General features: G+C 47.3%; 1 protein-coding gene across 2 annotated transcripts in view; it reads right to left on the bottom strand.

Annotated features, from left to right (window-relative positions):
• Positions 1-19,690, bottom strand: part of LOC135394665 (leucine-rich repeat-containing protein 24-like) — a 255,982-nt gene that overhangs the window by 150,009 nt on the left and 86,283 nt on the right. For both annotated transcript variants that reach the window (XM_064625519.1, XM_064625517.1), the window contains one exon: positions 11,453-11,492. The gene's annotated coding sequence lies outside the window, so the exon portion shown is untranslated. The remainder of the gene's footprint in view (positions 1-11,452; positions 11,493-19,690) is intronic.

The following is a 19,690-nucleotide window of genomic DNA, read 5'->3' as shown; positions in this document are numbered from 1 at the left end:
TTTTTCATGTGCAGGCCCTCGCCGATGATGCGAAAAACGGTTGTTTTGGAACGCCCCAGCCATTCTGAGATTTCCTTCACCTTCAGACGCCTGTCGCTCAGCACTCCCTCCTCGACAATAGACAAATTTTCTTGTGTCACCACTTCCACTGGACGACCATCGCGTGGATCATCTTCAATGGACTCTCGCCCCAGTCGAAACTGCTTAGCCCAGTCTTTTACCGTTGTGTATGACGGAGAGGCTTCCCTGTACACGTTCTCCAGTCGCTCTTTAATTTCTTTAGGCGAAAGTCCCTCTTTTGTCAAGAATTTTATCACAGCGCGGTACTCGATTTTTTCCATTTTAACTGAAGAGTGCACCCTGGCTGTTTGAAATGCCGCTCTCCAACCGACAAAAGCATGGAGAGGGTTGAGGGTGGTGCTCCGGCCCTCCAACAGATGGCGCCACGCGTCCTTAATCGCATTTTCATATTCGCGCGCATTTTCTAGCTCCGGCCGGAAACTTATGGAACCACCCTCGTATATGGCAAAAAGTTGTGATGCTTCTTTGTTCCTGGGACCTAGAAGAGCTTTCACGTTTAATGGACCGGTGGTGATCTTGCGCAAAGCTAACCGTAAACAGTATCTCGGTCGTTCATATGCCGCACAGCGTAGGAGAATGTGTTCAGTATCAGCTAGCGTGTCACAGGTGGAACAATTCGGGGAGCAACATTTCCTCATTCTGTACATCCTGTGAGGCGTGTGGGCAACATTCAGACGGGGTCGATGCAAAAGACGCATGCAGACTGCTTTCACCGTGATGGATGGAGAAATTCATATTAGGGTCAATTGCTTCCAAGTGGTCACGTTGCGCTGCCACAGACAGAGTATCTCAATAGGGAGTTTTAGAATAGCCGGCTCGGGAGTTTCGCGTGCACGAGGAATAGCGTTATCGCCACTGCACATGCAGAGAACGTAAACACAGACACGAAAAAAACAGCGCAGAAACGGGACGTGAAGTAGACAAACGAGGCGCTGACTAACAACTGCGGTTTATTGGGAAGGAGTGAAAACATCAAGAACATCGTAAACACAGCTTTTGCGTCTTGCGCGAGCTCGCTATTTATTGGACATTGCGGGGCCACCCAAAGCTGACTTTTCGGTTCTGCGTTGCTCTCGCGGCCGACGAGAAACTGCGTGAGCATTTTCAACCTGGCAGTATACTTATGGTGGGCTAGAAATACGGGTGTGCCAATCGGCAAGTTTTTCAGGTACCCAAAAATGAAGGATGCTCCAGGGACGCTGAAGTCCGCGATAGGGCCGCGCTCTGGCGGATTTTCCTAAGTCACGTGATGTTCAATTTTTTCATTGTTCCACTACAGTTTGCTCAAGAGCGCTGGTGTGCGAATGTTAGTGCTTGGGATGCGATACGGACAAACAAGGACACGAGTCGCTCGTTATCAGTTGTTTGGTTGCAGGTATCACCGCGGCTGACCTTTTTTTTATTTGTTTGCTTTTGAACTGAGGCAGCCCGACGAAACAAGAAACTCTATACAGCAATCTATTCTATCAAGCATTAACACAGTACCATATGACGACAGTGGCATGTCTTGCGACTTATGACTTACGGCACGACGGACAGGTTTCATACGAAACGCTGCAAAACTGTGACAAAGATTCTCAGCATGTGAAGATAGGCGAATCGACGATAATTTCGAGTCGCTCGTATAGTATCACAAACTGACGAGCAAAATCTGTTATGGCCCTTAGTACACTGCGAAACCACAACAGGAACCATTCTGCTGTCTACTGATCTCACTCTAATGACAATAAATGTCCGACAAACTGTCCACACATCTGTCGTGCGACAGAAACATGAAACTATATCGTCGTTCTTCACAATAATGAAATTCCCCCATGAACCAGCCAAGTGCCGAGCATACTTATTTTCGAGCACAGGGAGCAGGGAACTATAGAAATTTTTTACTGATTTACGTCTGTCGAAGCAAGAAGTAGACGAGATAGCGTGTTTTTTTTTTTCTTATTTATTTTCTTGTTCAACGAACTTGGGAATCTAAGCATGTACACGCCCACGCGCTTTACTGATAAGGTGACGAACGAACATCCACAGCATGGCATGTGTTATCACATCGAGACGTTCAGATGTGTGCCATTAGGAACACCCGTCTGCCGTTGTCACGTGACGACTTCGACGTACCCCTAATTGACAACCATAAATGCAAGCAGAAGGAACAGTTGCCGCTGAAGAAAGCTTCCACATAAAAAAATGTTCTATTGCTTACACAGAGACACAGGCGGAGACTTAGTTTTCCTTTGTAGTTCGTGGCGAATCCGCATGGTTCGCTGCGAACGACGACTCGATCTATCCTTCATTTGAGGGACCCCCCCCCCCCCCCTTCACCATGCATTGGATAGGCCGATTGGCACACCAGTATTTCCAGCCCACCATAGTATACTCGCGCCAAGTGCTCCGTTGTCCGCTCAACGTCCACAAGTAACTCACGCGAAAACCGTGAGTAGTCTTGCGATAGGATATATATTTTATAGGAACAACATAGCATGCTTAGAAAAAGCTTGCTTAGCTCAGTGTTTTTGATTTTCCATTCTTTTTTAACTCTTCACTTCTAGCCGTAACTGCAAAACGCACGCAATCCAGCAGCTTTACGGCAGCTTACGCAGCAGCTTTGCGGACAGACCCGTTGCGTCCGATATAGCGTTTACGTCTTGCGTTTCCTACGCGCTCCCTATAGACTTCGTATTGCCAACTGTAGGATGGATAGATCCGCAGGGGAAGGTTTGTACAGTGGCGCGCAGAGTTGCCTTGAACAGCGGAGCGCGTGTCGTCGGGCGTTGATAGACAGCTGGAAAGCCCCCGTTAAAGGGGGGGGGGGGGGGGCGGTACGCACAACGAATGCGTTCGCGTTTCGGCTTCTCAGGAGCACCGCGCCGTTTATCTGATGTACCTTGGGTGGTCCTGATCACGTGCTTGTATCGGTAATCAGGGAACCGCATGCGTACCGACCCTCCCTTCAGGGATATAGAGTGAGTGGATCATCCCACTCTCCTTTCCAGCTGCCTGTCAGCGCCCGATTACACGCGCTCTGCTGTTTAAGGCATGTCTGCGCGCCACTGTATCTATGCACGTAAACGGTATGGCGTGAGATACGTCGTTATTATGGGCACCAAGAGCAGCAGAATCTGCTGCATCGTTGCCTGCGATTCCACAATGTCCATGAACCTACTGAAAGATGATGTCGTGTCCAGCCAGCACTACACGATGATGAATGGTTCTCGCAGTTTGGAGAAGCACACAGTTTGGAGACCGTAGCCCAAGTCCAGAAATGCTTTCAAGTGGAGCCTTCCAGTCAGACAAAAAAAGAAAAAGAAATCCACCTCTGCGGAGGGCAAGACTCCACTTGTTTCAGTGCCTTGACAATGCCGTGCATCTCCGCAACCGTGGATGATGTACGGTAACAGAGCTTAAACGCATTGGCGCATTAGAGCTTAAACGGATTGGTAAAAAAAAACATTGGCTGTTACGTGCTGGTTTTGTTTGGCATCAAACAAAGCGGCCGCTGATGAACCGAAATTTAAAAAATTCGTGAAACACTGAAATTTTACATTTTTACTTAGCACGGATCTAAAAACTGTTCTGCACGGCAGATCTGTTTTGGTAAACACCCCGCACACACAAAGGCAACCTGCCATTTCGATTGTGCCGCCGAAAGCGGAACAGCACGTTTGGCCGCAACGCCACAGCCCCATCAGAAGCGCGGTGTTACGGTACGACCCTTCGAAACCAAGTACGGAATAATAGCCTCGCTATAATCTGAGGAGGCTTAAAAAGGAGGGGTGGCTTCTATAAAACACCAGCATTATGTTCTCGACCGCAATTGAAAGTTTCGTTTTCACCGTAATCCTTCTGTGAGGATTATCTGAACGTAGTCCGATAGAAAACATGCGTTTTTAGCTTCCATCTCTGAAAAACAAAGCGGAGCCTGAACTATCGGAACAAAAATGTTCATTCGCAAGGAAAACATTCTCCGTATCGCATAAAAGCAAGCTGCGTCTTTAAGGCATCGGCTTTGTGATCACATTCGTCTGCTAAGGGCTCGAAAACCTTCTTTTTCTTTAGCCTGTCTTCTTGTATCCTATGCACAATTTCTGCTTTAGTTCCAGGAAGAGAAGTAACGATGTTTTTGCGTTGCCATGCGAACGGTGATATGTGAGCCGTCAGAGACGCATTGGAGAGAAGGCACAAATAGATAACGAAGAAGTGGAATTCAAACGCGAGAGCCGCCCCATAAGTTCTCGTCATGACATAGGAGGAGTGAGCCCACAGACACGAAACTTGATCACAGGCCATGGGCGGACTTTTGAAAATTGCAGGATACGTGGCTATTCTGTGGTGGCCATGGCTGCATGTGGCGATCCGTGCAGTGTATAGCTAAAATGGAGAAAATAAAGGCACGTGCCATCATTGAACGTTTGAATGTTTGTCTCAGAAACACCAGGGGGGGGGGTGGATATATTTATTAGAACAAAGAAAAAAAAGGGAGAAAAGGTCAGCCAAACGACATGTCGGCTTGCTATTCCGCAAAAAAAAACAAGAAAGAAAAACGAAAGAAAACTAAATAAAAGTAAAATAAAAAGACACTGGAAAAATTGGGAAATCAAGAATAAACTAACAAAAGGTGAAAGCAAGATGAGATAGATTAAAGACAAAGATGACTTAAAAAAACGATTGCGTAATGAGGGTGAATAAGATGAAGAGGGCGTAGTGAGGGTAATGCGTATGAGGGTGAAAGGTGAAGGGGGGGGGGGCACTGAAGAATGAGGCCTTGAGTTTACAGGCTGTTCATGAGACCTGTGTCGCTGAGGAACGTCAAAACTGCTTTTGTCACAGACCGCTGTGTGGGATGTCGTCGTACTGGGCCGGGCAGAGTGGCCGCAGCTCGTGTAGGCGTCGTCTGAGCGCGGCTCGAGGATTGTCGGATCTGCGGCAGTCGAGGAGAAGATGTGGAATATCAGCTTCACCAGCGCAAGTGGGGCATTTGGGCGAGTGGAGAAGACTCATTTTATAGAGAAGCAGAGGTGTCCTGGCGACATTAAGTCGTAGTCGGTGTAGAATGGACGCGTCTCGACGCTAGCAGTGGTGTGTGGCAATGAAATCCATCGACGGGTCGATGGACCGCAGATGAGACTTCTTGAAACTGCCGAGTGCCACTGTGGCGGATTCGGCGTGTCTGTAATCGACATGCTGAGGCTGAAAGTGGCAGTGGACAGCTACTGACGGGGACGGTCCCCATGTGCCCGACGTGCTAAAGCGTCTGCGCGGGTGTTTCCATGCAGGCCGGTGTGACTGGGTACCCACTGGAAACACAGGCTATGACCCGAGGATAGAACTCTGTTGTATGTTGCGACTAGCATAGTTACAATAATTTGCCAGAGCCTCTAGCGCCGCTTTACTGTCCGTGAACACAGCCCACCCGCCAGGCGCTGATCCCGCAATGTGGTTCAACGCGGTCAGGTTGGCGAAGAGCTCTGACTCGGTAGATGACGTTTCGTAGGGGACTTCAAGGTTTTCATGGGATGTAAAAGTCTGTCTTGAGACACTGATCCACCGGTGTGCACAGGGAGTCGTTGAGAGTAAGCTGAGCTGAGGTGCTCCAGCGTAAGTTGATGAGCAACCAACGGGAGGCACAGAGTTTTTCTTCAGAAGACCAGGAGTGTGGTCACATATACAGGATGCCTGCGAAAAGTCCACATTGGCGGGGCGCAGGAACGCACTGATGGTGTGGTGGGGAGCGACAGTGTCAGGCGGTCAACAGCGCTGCCACAGCTAGAGTCCGGACAGTCAATATCGATTAGCCGAAGATAATGGTAGGGGTGCTGTATGAGGTAATGCGCATAAATCCGAAGTGTTTCCACGTCCCGTAAGGACGCCTGCTTGCCTTTCGCGCGCCTCTGCCTTGACAGAGTAGGTCTCTGCCGTTCTGGGAACTCCCAAACAGACGCGGAGGCTTCGGACCTGAATATTGAGAAACAGCCGGCTCCGATAGGCATCCACCGGGACATGGTGGCGACTTTGGGGGGATAATGCTGCATCCCACAGCACGGCGATGAAGTGCGTCGCGGAATGCAAGCGAGGACGGGAGAGCCTCGAAGACGACACCCGCCCTGGCTGGCCTGTGGAGATGGTAGCAGAAGGAAGCATTTACCGTGTGCACGCACGGTAAGCTTACGGTAGATCGCCAAGTCGGACATCCGTGCCTTCGCTCAGATCACAGGCAAATCCAAAAGCACATCCACGGTCAATCTCCAGCTGTTCACGGCAGATCCCGCGGATTTCCGTGCCTGGTTTGTGACTGTAGACGAAACCTTAGCCCACTATTTCAAATCCGAGAGCAGAGCCCGGTCCAAGCAGTGGCAACACCCTTCCTTACCACCGCCCAAAAACGGCTGGGTCATTTCCATAAGCAGGCAAGGTGACGGTCAGAGTTTTATGGGATTCGGAGTACGTGCTGATCATCGATTATCTTAAGAAAGGCAAGGCCATCAGCGGGGACTAGTACGCAACCCTGATTCATCGCTTGCCGGAAGCCATCAAGGCCAAACGACCCGGTATGCTCCGGAACGGGGTCTTATTCCGTCAGGACAATGCGACCCAGCGCCATGCTACGGTCGAGTACGCACCGTACACGACAGGTATCGCCCCATCGGGCTTCCACTTGTTCTGTGTTGTGTTTTTGCCTAGCGTTTTGTTGATGTTATCGCCGCCCCTAATGTTGACTCACCCCTCCACTAACTGTCTACCTCTCAGTTCAGCGTCGTTCACCGCCTCATCATCATGTCACATCTCATTCTGTCCATCGTGCCTTGGGATAGTGGACAGCATCTCATGGGGTGAATTTCACCATTCATCGTAATTAATTTATCTATTGGTGTTGTTATTCTCTAACATAAAAAAACAGCCCCGTTGTGTCCACTTTCCCAGTGATGCTGATGTCACTGACTCCGTGGCTCGTCTCTTGGTTAACCGAACTTCCATGTTTTTTTCCCTACGGGGTCCAAGCACTGGAGTGTCGCTCGCCAAAGCGGAACTACTAAATAAGGTCATCTAGGGCTTAGTGTGTGGACATTAGAAGGAACTACGTAGAAAAGTTACATCAGTTCATCCACATCGGCCACCTCATTTTGTGCGAGGTCGATAACTTATGGGACGCTTCTCATAGCTGCAGAAGTGCCTCCTGGGACAATAGGTAATTTTTAATAAGAGGCAACAACAGCGACACGTGAACGTTAAGAGCCACAGGCGGAATTACTTGCAACATAGGCAGCTACCCGACAAAGGCAGGATAATGTGATAAAGCGAAGCCTTTATCTTCAAAGTGATCTCTCCGACGGCCAAGGGCCTGAGAAACGGCCCAGACAAGACCAAGGAGAAGCGAAGACCCCGGAAGCCCTACGCTGTTATCCAGGAAGAGTCACTACCGTGTTTAGGGGATGGCGCGCTATGAACTGTGAACCAGTTTGGTAGACATACGGAAAGATAATGCAAGACCATTCTGGATGCTACACTCTAAGAAGAAGAAAAAAAAGAGAAAACAAGAGTAAATGGAGTGTAACTGTGACTTTTACAGTCTTTCTATACTCTCTTCTGTCCATCTTTACTCTGATCACCCCGCCTTACTCTTCCGATACTCTCTCAAAATCCCCAGCGAAGAGAAAAGGATACCAGAGAGCAACGCGTTTGTCATTGCTCTAGTGTCCGCAGTGTTTCAGAACACTCAATGTGTTCTTTGTGTTCCTGCTTTCAAGGATTCACTGTGCTCAGGGCGTTTAGTGCTTTTGTGTCTCTGGCCCCTACTCGGGAACTCCAGTTCCCAGCCAGTTCCAGCTAGTTTTGTGTACCAGTTGCTACTCAGGTGTAATTTATCATGGATGAGTAGGCGATGCTTTCGTATTTCTGCTGTCTTGTATGCAAATGTACCGTATAGAAGTAACTCGTTACTTCCAAGTAACGAGAACGCGTTCCCTTTATTTTTAGTAACGGGTCACGTATTTAGTTACTGTTTTTTCGAAGGAACGGATAACTTATTTAGCTCCTTTTTTTTTGGGGGGGGGGGCGGGGGGGGGTAACGTGTACAGCTCTGGATCCGTGCAAAGAGGAAATCGTCAATGCAAAAGTAGACAAACGAAGTCTCCTATGTAACGAAATGGTTCCCGCACGTTGGTTCGACAGTGCCTGTCCGTGTCTATAGTTCTTCCTCTCCGTGTCTTGTCGCGCTTATAACTATGGCCGAAGTCTTCTGATGACGGATGCGGTAATTCGCCGGAATGCTTAACCGCACGCAGACCGAGGAGCATGCGCAAAACCTCGAATCGTGCGAATGGAGTCACTATTACTGTTTGCGCAATATCTTCCTCAGCCACAAGCATAGGATGATGAGCTTGCACAGAGACAATCTTCGAGCATGCAGTTGCCCTTTCAATGACCGCGAAATCGAGGACGATCCGGACAGGATGTCGGCAATCTCTACACGGACGCCAGTCTCCTCCTTTTTTTCTCTTCTTCTTCTTCTTTTGCTGTTGTTGTTACCACGCGGAGTGGTAAGGCCCAGTTGCTGGACGCTGCTTAATGATGTTACATTCGAGCGTATAGTAGGATCCTGCTTTGGTGATGCCACAGTTTTCACGTGCCGGGCGACGGGAACGAAAGTGGATTGGATAGTACCATGGGTAGTCCGCTGAATAGTCCTATAGGGCTAGTCGGCAAGCCCTTTCACCACACACCACCACCACCTAGTCCTATAGGGCGATGAATCCGTTGAAGGCCAACAGTTGCGCAGTGTGATACAGTTATCAGATATGTAGAAAGCACGGGACGTATACGCCTTTTTGCGGCAATTAAAATAACAGCATAAGTGTCACAAAAAGGCATACGCCTCCAATTTCCAACAAATCAGGGAAGGGAACAATGCCATTCGAGATCATGGTTGGCTTAGAGAGTGTTATGCGGTGAAGTTCCGTTTTAAGCAGCTCGTAACTACGCAAGATCGGCTCTATAGGGATGATGCCAGCTGCGGTAACTGGCACTATCGAACATATCCTGGAAGAACGCATGTGCATACTATACTATGCGGGAAACGTACCTTGCACACTCTCGGACTGGCACGTTAGCAGAACATCCTATACTCCGGATGTTCTTACGCTGAACGATCTGCTAAAGCTCGTAGCATCGTGCGTTTTCTTCGGAAAAAGGGCCCTTGCGCAAATACACCCCTAACGTTACCCCCATCCACAGTGCACATCAAATCTCCTTCATCCTGTACATACATCACCTCCAACCCTTCACCCCTTTCTGGCTATAGTCGTGACTGATGATTATAGTCGATGATGCATGACTATAGTCGTGATGGCCCACTAGCGTGTGGCCAATAACGGTGGGCCAACTTTGACATCTCCCCCCCCCCCCCCCCCACCGTTTTCTCCGAGTTAAAAGAGAATAGTTTGAAACATATGTTGGTACCACTTTGTCAGTGGGGGACGTCTTGACCTCGGCTACACCAATCACAGGAGTCTTCAGCTTTGTGGGCGGAGTTGACTTGTCCCGAAGTAAAAAAAAGAAAAGAGGCCGAGTACCGTATTTTCACGCGTATTAGCCGCACCGCAGATAAGCCGCAGGACTCGTTTTTAGATACATTTTGAAAATGTTTTTGCAGATAAGCCGCACTCGCAGATAAGCCGCGGGTAATACGACGTGACTGCTTTGTGCGCTAAATCAGTGATGCACATACAAAATCAATAGAGACGCTCAACGCTCGTCAGCGCCGTACTCCCTGCCAGCTGCCCTGTTCCCGTACTTGTCCGCGAAGTCGACGACTTTTAGTTTGAAGCCGCTATCGTGGCTGTGCCTCAGCGTTGGAGCCATGCCTCATCTCTAACTGCCGTGCCCGTGTCCACGAATGCTGCTGCTCTCGCCAAATGAGAACTGACGCTTAGCCGACCACGTTTTATCCCGATGTCAGGTGTATTGAACCCTTCCTGTGGGTCTGCCGACAAAGGAGACCGTAGGGAAGGCCATAAACCCTGTCCACATTCCGGTGTCGGCATGATGTATAACAAAGGAGGTCAGTTCTAGTGTTCTACTAAGATCGGATTGTGCCCTTGTTGCGAGTTTTTCGTGGATTGACGGGTTAGTCCACTCTAATGTGGAGTGGACCCGCCCCTGTTTGGTATTGTTCGTGCACTTGCAGGGCGGTCCTGTTCCGAAAAACATGAGGCACTGTCGGCCCTTTCGTTTAACCCGGGGTATGGGGAAAGTACCAGGGAAAAGTAGTCACCAGATAAGCCGCACCCACGGATAAGCCGCAGAGCGTCCGCGAAAAAAATAAATCGCGCATAAGCCGCGGCTAATACGCGTGAAAATACGGTAAGTAAATATACAGAAAACTGAGTTGCGAGAACATAAAAATCTGCTGCTCTTGAAACACACACGCACGTATGCACGAACGCACGTGATGACGCGACGCCAGAGGTGAAGCGCGTGCGCATTGCTGAATACCGCATGCGGCATGCGAGCCCCTGAAGGAGTAACATAGAACCGCAAAGCACCGTTCAAGATGTATCATGCATCAGCGCTTGCACTTTCCAGCTGACATCAGATGCATCTTGCTCGAGTAATTTATCCAGGACACGGAGTACGCGCGCAGTAGTACACTTAGCACATTCACCCGGGCACGTTTCTGTTTACCTTGGAACGCCATTCACATTCTAGCTAAGTTCAACGTTCTCCTATGCAGGCCGCATTTGTGTGATCAAAAAGGGGGGATGGCATCGATCTCTCTTGAAAGCGTTCACTCTTTCGAGATCTCTGAGGGATAGCGTTTGTTATCTTTCTGTAGTCATACATACAAGGTGTACGAGATAGCTTTCAGGGTAAACATGACGGCGGATGCGTCGGGATAAAAGAGCAGGGGGTTTATTTCACGCTGAGATGCAATATTGTCGGGGCTTACAAGAAGCTCGCGTGGAATGACATGGAAAACGCTTTTGACATTTGGCCCGATATGGGTCGGCCGTCAGAGCGACCGAGCGGCGGTTCGCTGATGTGCTTGTGTTACGATGTGGAAGGGAAAGTCTACGTGCTGGGGATTCGCGGGCCCCTCTTTGGGTCTCTTTGCGTTTTATATTTGTAGCTGGTGTATGTTTCACTGCTGATTTGAGTGTCGTCTTGGATATATTGCCAAAGTCGAGCGAATAACAGCTCGCTTGCATATTACTTTTATGTTAAGAAAAAAAATGCGTCCTGATGGGTCCGTTGTGATCTTTCGGATATGGAGGTAATCGAAATCGACTGCGCTTTTACGTATTAAAAGGTAACAAATAGGTTCAACAAAGTAATGATGATTGTTGACTTTTGTATAACGTAATAAAAGACACACACTCACCCTTTGAAAATGAAGTGTCTACCTTGTGGGCTTGAGAAATCTGAAAAGATGAGAGCGGGATCTATATTTGTGCTTCGCACTGATGCATTCAAAAGGCTTTGCATTTCAACCCATTCTGTGAAAACTGTGGAAGGATAACACTTTGTGATATTTGTTCGACCTCATACGCTGGTTGTGGGTAAATAAATAATTTTTATTGCGACAAATATAGAAGGAGATCACACAGTATCGCGAGGATTATCTCTTTGAGCCTAGCTATTATCACAATTGTATGGTAACCAGCTAAACTAAACATGTCGCACGTCAACCAGCTCGTGTTCCAACTGCGGCATAGTGGCAAGCATTCAACACGTCCTCACCGGCTGCCCTCTATACAGTTCGGAGAGAGCACTGCTCCCGTCCCAACTGACCCGTCTCAACAACAAACCTTGCAGCAGTCTTGGGTCATTGGTCTAACCCTGTGCAGCACCGTCAATGCCTTCACTCATTCTATGTGTTCCTGACGTCTTCTAACCTGCTTGAACTCCTGTGACCTCAGAGCTGTTGCCATGAATGCGGAGATGTGTTCTTCACAGCATTTCATCTCCGGTAGCCGACCGGATGAACTACTATCCCATCAGTTAGACGCACCCACGTGTGTGATATCTCATTTGCGTCTGTAATGTGTGTGCGTGCGAGTGTGTATGCCTCATCTTTTTCATCGTCATCCCACTCATGTACTAACCCACAGGAACTGAGGTATGGTACCGCAATTGTTGCGGTGAATCACCTCATCCCATAATCATTCATGCAGTTGTTGTTGTTGTTGTGGAACATGTCGGTGTGTGTGTGGGGGGGGGGGGGACTAATTTTTGAAAACAACTTGTACAGCATAGCCATAACATCACGAAACTTGTATTAACATTTTACAAGCCAAGAACAGAAACCAATGAGGGAAACAACATTCATACACAGTAAACCCTCCTTATAACGGAGTCAAAAAGGAAACCGCAATTCATCCTTTCCCTCTCCTCTCCGTCTCAAGAGGCGCGACACGGCGGTGCGGACTCCCATTGGTCTACGCAAACCATTTCCCTCTGTGATTGGACGCCACCGTACCCGCACAGCCGCGTGGCGCTAATTGCGGTTGCAGCGTAAATTGGAAGGCGACCAGAGCAGCAGTCCGGCGTCGTCGCTCGCCAGGCGAGTTGCCACCAAAGATGGTGTCACATGTAGACATGCTGGGGTCAGTGTTGAGCAGCCGTCTGCGTGCTTCGTTGTAGGTGGGACATTCGAGCAGGATGTGACTTATGGTTTCCGAATTTGAAGAGCACTGTCGACATAGTGGTGTCGGTGTAAGTCCGAACCGATGAAGCCAGCTGTGCGTGCAGGCGGATCCTGTGCGGATTCGGTGAAGGACAGTGGCATGCGGCTCTGCTGCAGGTGCATGACAACAGAGGGGGGCAGGCGTGGGATATTGCACGTCTGGTGGCTGAACTGGATGACTGTATAAGGGATCTGGCGGTTTTCCGGCGGCATTCTTGCGGGATAGGAAAGGGCTTTGAGGGTAGAGAGTGAGCTGCCCTGGCAAGTTTATCAGCGTGTTCATTGCCTGGGAGGCCAAAGTGTGCAGGATCCATTGTAGGGTAATGTTTATTCCTTGCTTCTGGGCAAGCTCTAACGCACGTCGGGTGTTCTTCACCAGTATTGATTGATTATCAACATCCGATAACTTATGAAGTGCAGCTGAGGAATCGGTGAGTATGACCACTTGATTAAGCTTATGAAGAGACGAAGCGATGGATGCGTGTAGGATGGCACATAGTTCAGCCGAAGTAGATGAGATGGTTTGGGAGTGAAGTCTTGAAGACCACTGCAGGTTGGAACAAAGTAGGCGCTGGAGGCAGAGTCTTGAGATACTGAGCCGTCGGTATAGATGAGACTGTGACAGCTGTAGTGATTAGAAATGTGGTCAAGGGCCTTGTGACGTGAGACGACTGCTGGCGCATGCTTTTTTCCTTGAATGCCCCGTATAGTGGTAACTGTGGCAGGGAAGAAATCTCTCCAGGGCGGATGTTATATATATATAACACATGATGTTTATATATATATATATATATGTTATATGTTATGTTTATGTTTATATATGTTATATATATAACACATGATATTTCACATGATGTGGAAAATGTGCACTCTAAAAAAAGTTTCGTGCCTTGCTAACAAGGTAACTGCATCTTTCATTCACTCAGGAGAATTTTTTTTTTAATTAGTACCTCCTGAAGGACTTTTTACTAATCACCCCTCGTGATCCTTGCAAACGCACGAGGCAAAGAAAGACAAGCTTGTTCGTAACAAGTTTATCTTCTCGTCATCTCGAGCACTCGAGTTCAACACATCACTGGGCACGTGTATTTCTTTTCTCTCTCTCTCTCTGCCATCTCTTCTCAATAATGACCCAGATATCATCCATCAATACATAGCTATGAAACTTCATACTTGTCGTCGTGAGAGATTTTCTTAGCTGTACCAATAAAGAGAGGGAATATAAGAAGAAAGTGGAGGCGGACTATGATAGATGGGCCTAGATTGGAAGCAAGTGGCTCAAGATTCGTTCAGAGAAGCATCGTTCCTCACTGACGGACCGTGTCGTAGCTCGCTAAGGTGCCCTGAATGTGAAGGAGAAGTATCGAACCTTGTAGGGTATGAAGTACAGCAGACAGTTACAAATACTTTCCGTCGTGCCCCTTCGAATCACAAAAAAATAAAAAATAAAAATAAAAGAAAGGAATAGGTGGGGTGGTTGTAGCGTTGGTGAACAGGACTGAGAAGTGTGGTGATAAAGCTTTCTTCGCATTAGCTACTCGCAGCTACATGTATAGCTTTCTCTTAGTATTAACTGAACACATGGTTGCAATTCAAACAGGAGATCAGTGTCAGTATAAAACAGTTGACCGCTGCGTTACAAGCCCAAGAGTTACTTTAAGATTTTCGCTTTAGTCATACACTTTAATGTGATCATCACATTATCATTAAACCCCATGTGATGTTGACCACCCTTTAGTAGTGCGCAAGTGAGCTGAAGTAGCCGGTACCACACTGGCGGCGCCAGAATCTCCAACCTTATTTTTAGCTAAATCCAATCCAATCAAATCCAATCCAGGACATCAACATGATTTCTTGTAAGCCTTTCGCGACCTGCGTTTCGAACGATTATATGCTCTTCTTACATATTCGCTGCAAACATTATTCTACGTAAATTTGCCGATCCAGATATTCACCGAACGGGCTGATTCATCTTACGTGCGCTTGTGTGTGATTTGTGCAGGAGTATTCGATCTGTGGAGAACTTCAGAGTATCGCCACCGAAACAAGAGGGCAAGTTGGAGACGCCATGTTGTTTCCGTTTGACCTCCGACGCCATCCATGGAGCGCCCTTCGAAGTGTCGAAGTGTTGTGTTCTAACACTGCCGAACTTCATCCTCATCTATTTCTACTGCCGAAGTAGAGGTGGGGCTGGAGGTTAAACGGAAACAACATGGTGGCTCCAACTTGCCCTTTTGTCTTAGTGTCGATACTCTGAAGCGTAGCTTATTTAGTGACTCTAGATCCGTGACTCTGTGACTCTAGTGACTCTCTAACTCTAGTGACTCTCTAACTCTAGTGACTCTGTGACTCTAGCGACTCTAGCTTATTTAGTGACTTTATAGAGAACAACCTTGCCACGGCCCTCTTGATCGGTTAAAGCCTCCAGGCGTGAAGCCCGAAATATTCGCGAATCATCGTCATACACCCATTTTGACACGCACTGTTTTATAGTGCAGTGGAGTCTCAAAAAAAAAAAGAAGACAAAAAAAACAAGAAAGACCAGCACGTCACTTCACGTCATCGAATTCATAGAATCGAGAATAGAAATAGAATAGAACGAAATCGTCAGCAGATTCGGACATCCCAAAACGCTCATCAGCGGTAACAACAAAACTTCGGAAGCCGTGGAAATGTATCCGCGAGAAGACCGTCACATCTCGAGCATTCTGATGGTGATTGTGATGATGGTGAAAGGACTCGCCCGCCGTTGTGGGGCTCACAGAGGTGGGCAACGTCACAACTGACGCCCTCGGGGGAATGGACCCACTGCTAAGGGAACTGCGCCGACGTATGTCTGAAAGCGTCAGAGGGAAACCCAGGAAAACACCCAGACAGCGCAGCCGGCACCGGGATTCGAACCCGGGTACCTCCCAGTCTCGACGTGACATGGGCAGCACGCTAACCATTGAGCCGCGCGAGCATTCTGACTGTGCCATACGCTCCACACTGGGTTCGAATCCTGCCACCGTTCCAATCCTACCACACACTGTGCTGTCTCAGGTTTTCCCTGAGATTTCCGAAGACTTCCCAGACGACTCTCGCCACAGTTCCCCCTGAAGTCGGCCCAGGACGCATACTAACGCCCCTGTCCCCCATTCCTTCCTGCTGTCCTCTCTCCATCTGTCCACATGTGTGCGCCGCTCATAGCCACAGTTGCTTCGTGGCGCTAATATGAAACAAAAAAACAAAAAAAATTGATTTGGTTGCTGGGACAACCTGTAGAGTACTTCGTGTATATATATTAAAAAAAAATCATTTACTTCCCACCCACCAAAATCATCATGCATGCATGCAGGGTATCAAAAGGAAGAAAAACGAATAACTATACGGCAATGCACACACAAAATAATAATAAGATTGCAATTGCATGTCCGCGTCAGTTTTCTCTCCATCCTCACCATGTTTAATCTCGAACCATCGCGCTTGCTTTCCACACACACACACAAACCAAAAAAGGAAGCGATGGCCGAAGACAGCACCCCCCTTACTGTGCCTGCCGCACTGAGAAGACGCCAATTATGACCTAATTACAAGCCGGAGAATCTAATTTATTGCGTCCTTTTCATTTGCTGCAATGACGGAGGGGAGAGAGATAATCATCATATCGTTCGAGACCGGAATCAATACTTGCTGCCGTCCAGGGAAGAGAAAGGCATTGATGGCTATAGGATGCTATCAGAAAGAAGGGGCCGATGCGGGCCTTTGTGCTGCCATACTTGTCCTTCTTTTGACTGCTTTCACAGAGCAGCTGAAGCCATGAGACGGTATTGTGCTCCTATGTTCTGCTTGTTCTGGAATGTGACAGCGTTTTTGTGTGTGTGTGCGGGAACACCGTGTATATGAGCAGAAAAATAGGAACGTGTTGCGACTGTTTTTTCTCCCACTGTATGCTGCTTTAGATCGATGGGATAAGTATTAACAGATGTAAATAAGTTTGTGTCTCCCATTACTAGTACATAGAATGCACGCGCGGAAAAGCCGATCTTGCTAAGACAGAAGGTGTACACAATATTTGTTTACGCCATTCCGGTGTCAGCGTCTTGTACTATGGCACACACCTTTGCGGTGTGAGTTTCACGCCATGTACCACCACTAATAGACATAAATGGTGTTTACCAGAAAAAGCGCCATTTAAATGGGGATATTCTACAGGCGACACCGTTTCAGGGACAGTATTCCATTTAAGACGCAATTTCAGGTGGATGTTTTGCAATTGCGCCGTTCAATTGAGACTGCAGAATAAAAATAAACAAGGAAAATACATAAATAAGGATGTTCATTTACGAAAATACCCCTGTTAAACACCTAAACGGGTGTAGAAAAAAATACCATGCTGTCAGGTGGATGGGGCGGGGAGTTATCCTTTACCGAAAGAAAGAAAAACTAAGAAAGAGAGGGCGGTCTGCCTGCTGAGACGGGCGGCAAGTTGGGTGGATGGAAGACAAAATTCTGTTTCGCACACTACAACCATACTAGAATTCGATGCTTTGCGCGGGCCACATGCAACTGCCTTAGAAATGCTGAAACCTGTTCGAGCATAGGACACCCAGCACGAGTATCCAGTGTTTCGCGAAGGCATCTTCATTAATCTTGTTTGGCTAAAAATTGTGATGGCTCGATCTCAGTGAATGTTTCTGCGCGTGGCTTCTGCCACAGAAGTAAACCCAGAAAATATCATTTGAAAGATACTGTGCAAATCTACATGACTGATTGTTTGACTGAGATATAAAAAATGTGCAGATGTGAGACCCGAACAGTCGGGTAAGGCTAGTCCAGAACTCGAGAATAGAAAACAATAAACTAACCGCCCTCCCTCTCCCACAAAAGAAAAAAAATATATATATACAGGGTGTCCACGCTAAGTGTGAACAGATTTTTTTTTAATATATATAACACTTTTTCCAAGATGAAATTAATTGCAATATAGCATATGCTGAAGGGCACTCCCTAGCAGGGCATTAGCAAACTCCACAGGCAATGCCTTCATTAACTTTCATTAATTAACTTTTTAATTATAAAAGCTACAAAGTTGTCCCAATGAGAACATCTGTTCCTTTCGGTCACCTGATATCGTAGCCGTTTTCAGAACAAAAATCCGTTCGATAGATCGCCCGCAAAAAAATCGTGAAGGAACGCCATTTTTTTCTTTATTTTGTTCATTGCGCTTCTTAGAAGACGCGTATTCCCTTCATCCCCAACGGGAGAGGGGGAAGGAGCACAGTGCCGCCTCATGCGTCGAAGATGAGCTTTAACTTGCGGAAACAAAACAAAAACAAATGTATCGGGTGACTCTATCGGAACTGGCCTTATCTTGGGTTGCATTTTCTGTTTCCTTTTCATCTTTTTCCAGGACGCGAGAGGCGATAGTGTGCTCTCTCTCCCTCTCACATTGGGGGTGAAAGAAAGGCGCGTCTTCTAAGAAGCGCAATGAACAAAATAAAGAAAAAATGGCGTTCCTTCACGAATTTTTTGCGGGCGATCTATCGAACGGATTTTTGTTCTGAAAACGGCTACGATATCAGGTGACCGAAAGGAACAGATGTTCTCATTGGGACAACTTTGTAGCTTTTATAATTAAAAAGTTAATTAATGAAAGTTAATTAAGACATTGCCTTTGGACTTTGCTAATGCCCTGCTAGGGAGTGCCCTTTAGCATATGCTATATTGCAATTGATTTCATCTTGGAAAAAGTGTTATATATATTTTTAAAAAATCTGTTCACACTTAGCGTGGACACCCTGTATATACAACAACAACTACTACTACATAAATAACGATGGGATGCGATATTTCACCGCAGGTGTTGTGCAATTGTTATCTACATCTATAGCCCTTTCCAGTGCTTTATGGAGCTGTATACAGTGTACATCCATCATGCCTACCTCTAATTATCTGTTAAAAAAACGGGAGAAACGATTAACTTTATACTTAAATTCTGCGCTACTAAGATACATGAGATCACAAAGAAAGATTGAAATTCCTCATAAATTAAATTGACTGTTGCAAATAAGCTAAAAACACTCCATTCGACACTGCCTACGAACCAATCAGATGTTTCTGAAACGGCGAATCACCTGTGCTTCAGTCATATTATGAGCGTCACAGCGTATCTCCACTACCTGTCCTCCGCATTACTTCATCCCATTTCCCAGAATCGACAGAAACATCAAAAACCGGAAGTCAGACGGCGACTAGGCACAGCCTTCTCGGGGAAACGGAAGATCTCAATTTCTGCGCAGACCTTGGGAAGTCTTTTGAGTGGCCGCGCACACTCAAGGTTGGCAACATCTTCGATTTTTTTTTCCAATTTTAACTCCCTCTCTTCCTTCTTATCCCTCCCGGTTCCGTCCGTCAGATTTCAAATATCATTGGTTCTTCGTTTCGTCGTAGCGTCTGAGGGTTATTTTCCCCTTTATCATTTTTTTATTTTTGTAATAGAAAAGAAGAGGGCAAGAGGATTATTCGCCCACTTCAAAGTATCGGAATTTGGCAGCGCCTCTGGTGAGTTTCTCGAGGAACCGGACGAAGGAAGTGGCAGAGGTCGCTGTCTACGGCAGTTGGACGGGCACGAGAGAAATGTACTAATCGCGGGTGAGCTCGCTAAACGTAAGACAACCAAATATTAGGCATGGGGCAACCAGTGCCGTATCCAGAAAAATATTTCAGGTGGGGTTCGAAGGGGAGTCTACTTGGAGGAGGAGGAATTCACCCTCGATTTCCTCCCCCAATTACACTACCCCTATTGTTGAAAAAACACCATGATGTTGAAGATACACCTATTGTTGAAAAAAACAGAAGATAGTAATGCAGGTAGCAAAACACCCATCTCAAACGGTGCTTTAAATGGAATACATACCCTGATATAGTATGTTCTATAGAATAAGCCCTTTG

Source organism: Ornithodoros turicata, chromosome 5 (assembly GCF_037126465.1).
Source record: "Ornithodoros turicata isolate Travis chromosome 5, ASM3712646v1, whole genome shotgun sequence".
Lineage (NCBI taxonomy): Eukaryota > Metazoa > Arthropoda > Arachnida > Ixodida > Argasidae > Ornithodoros > Ornithodoros turicata.
The sequence above is the reverse complement of the archived record's forward strand: the minus strand, read 5'-3'. Positions and strand labels throughout refer to the sequence as shown.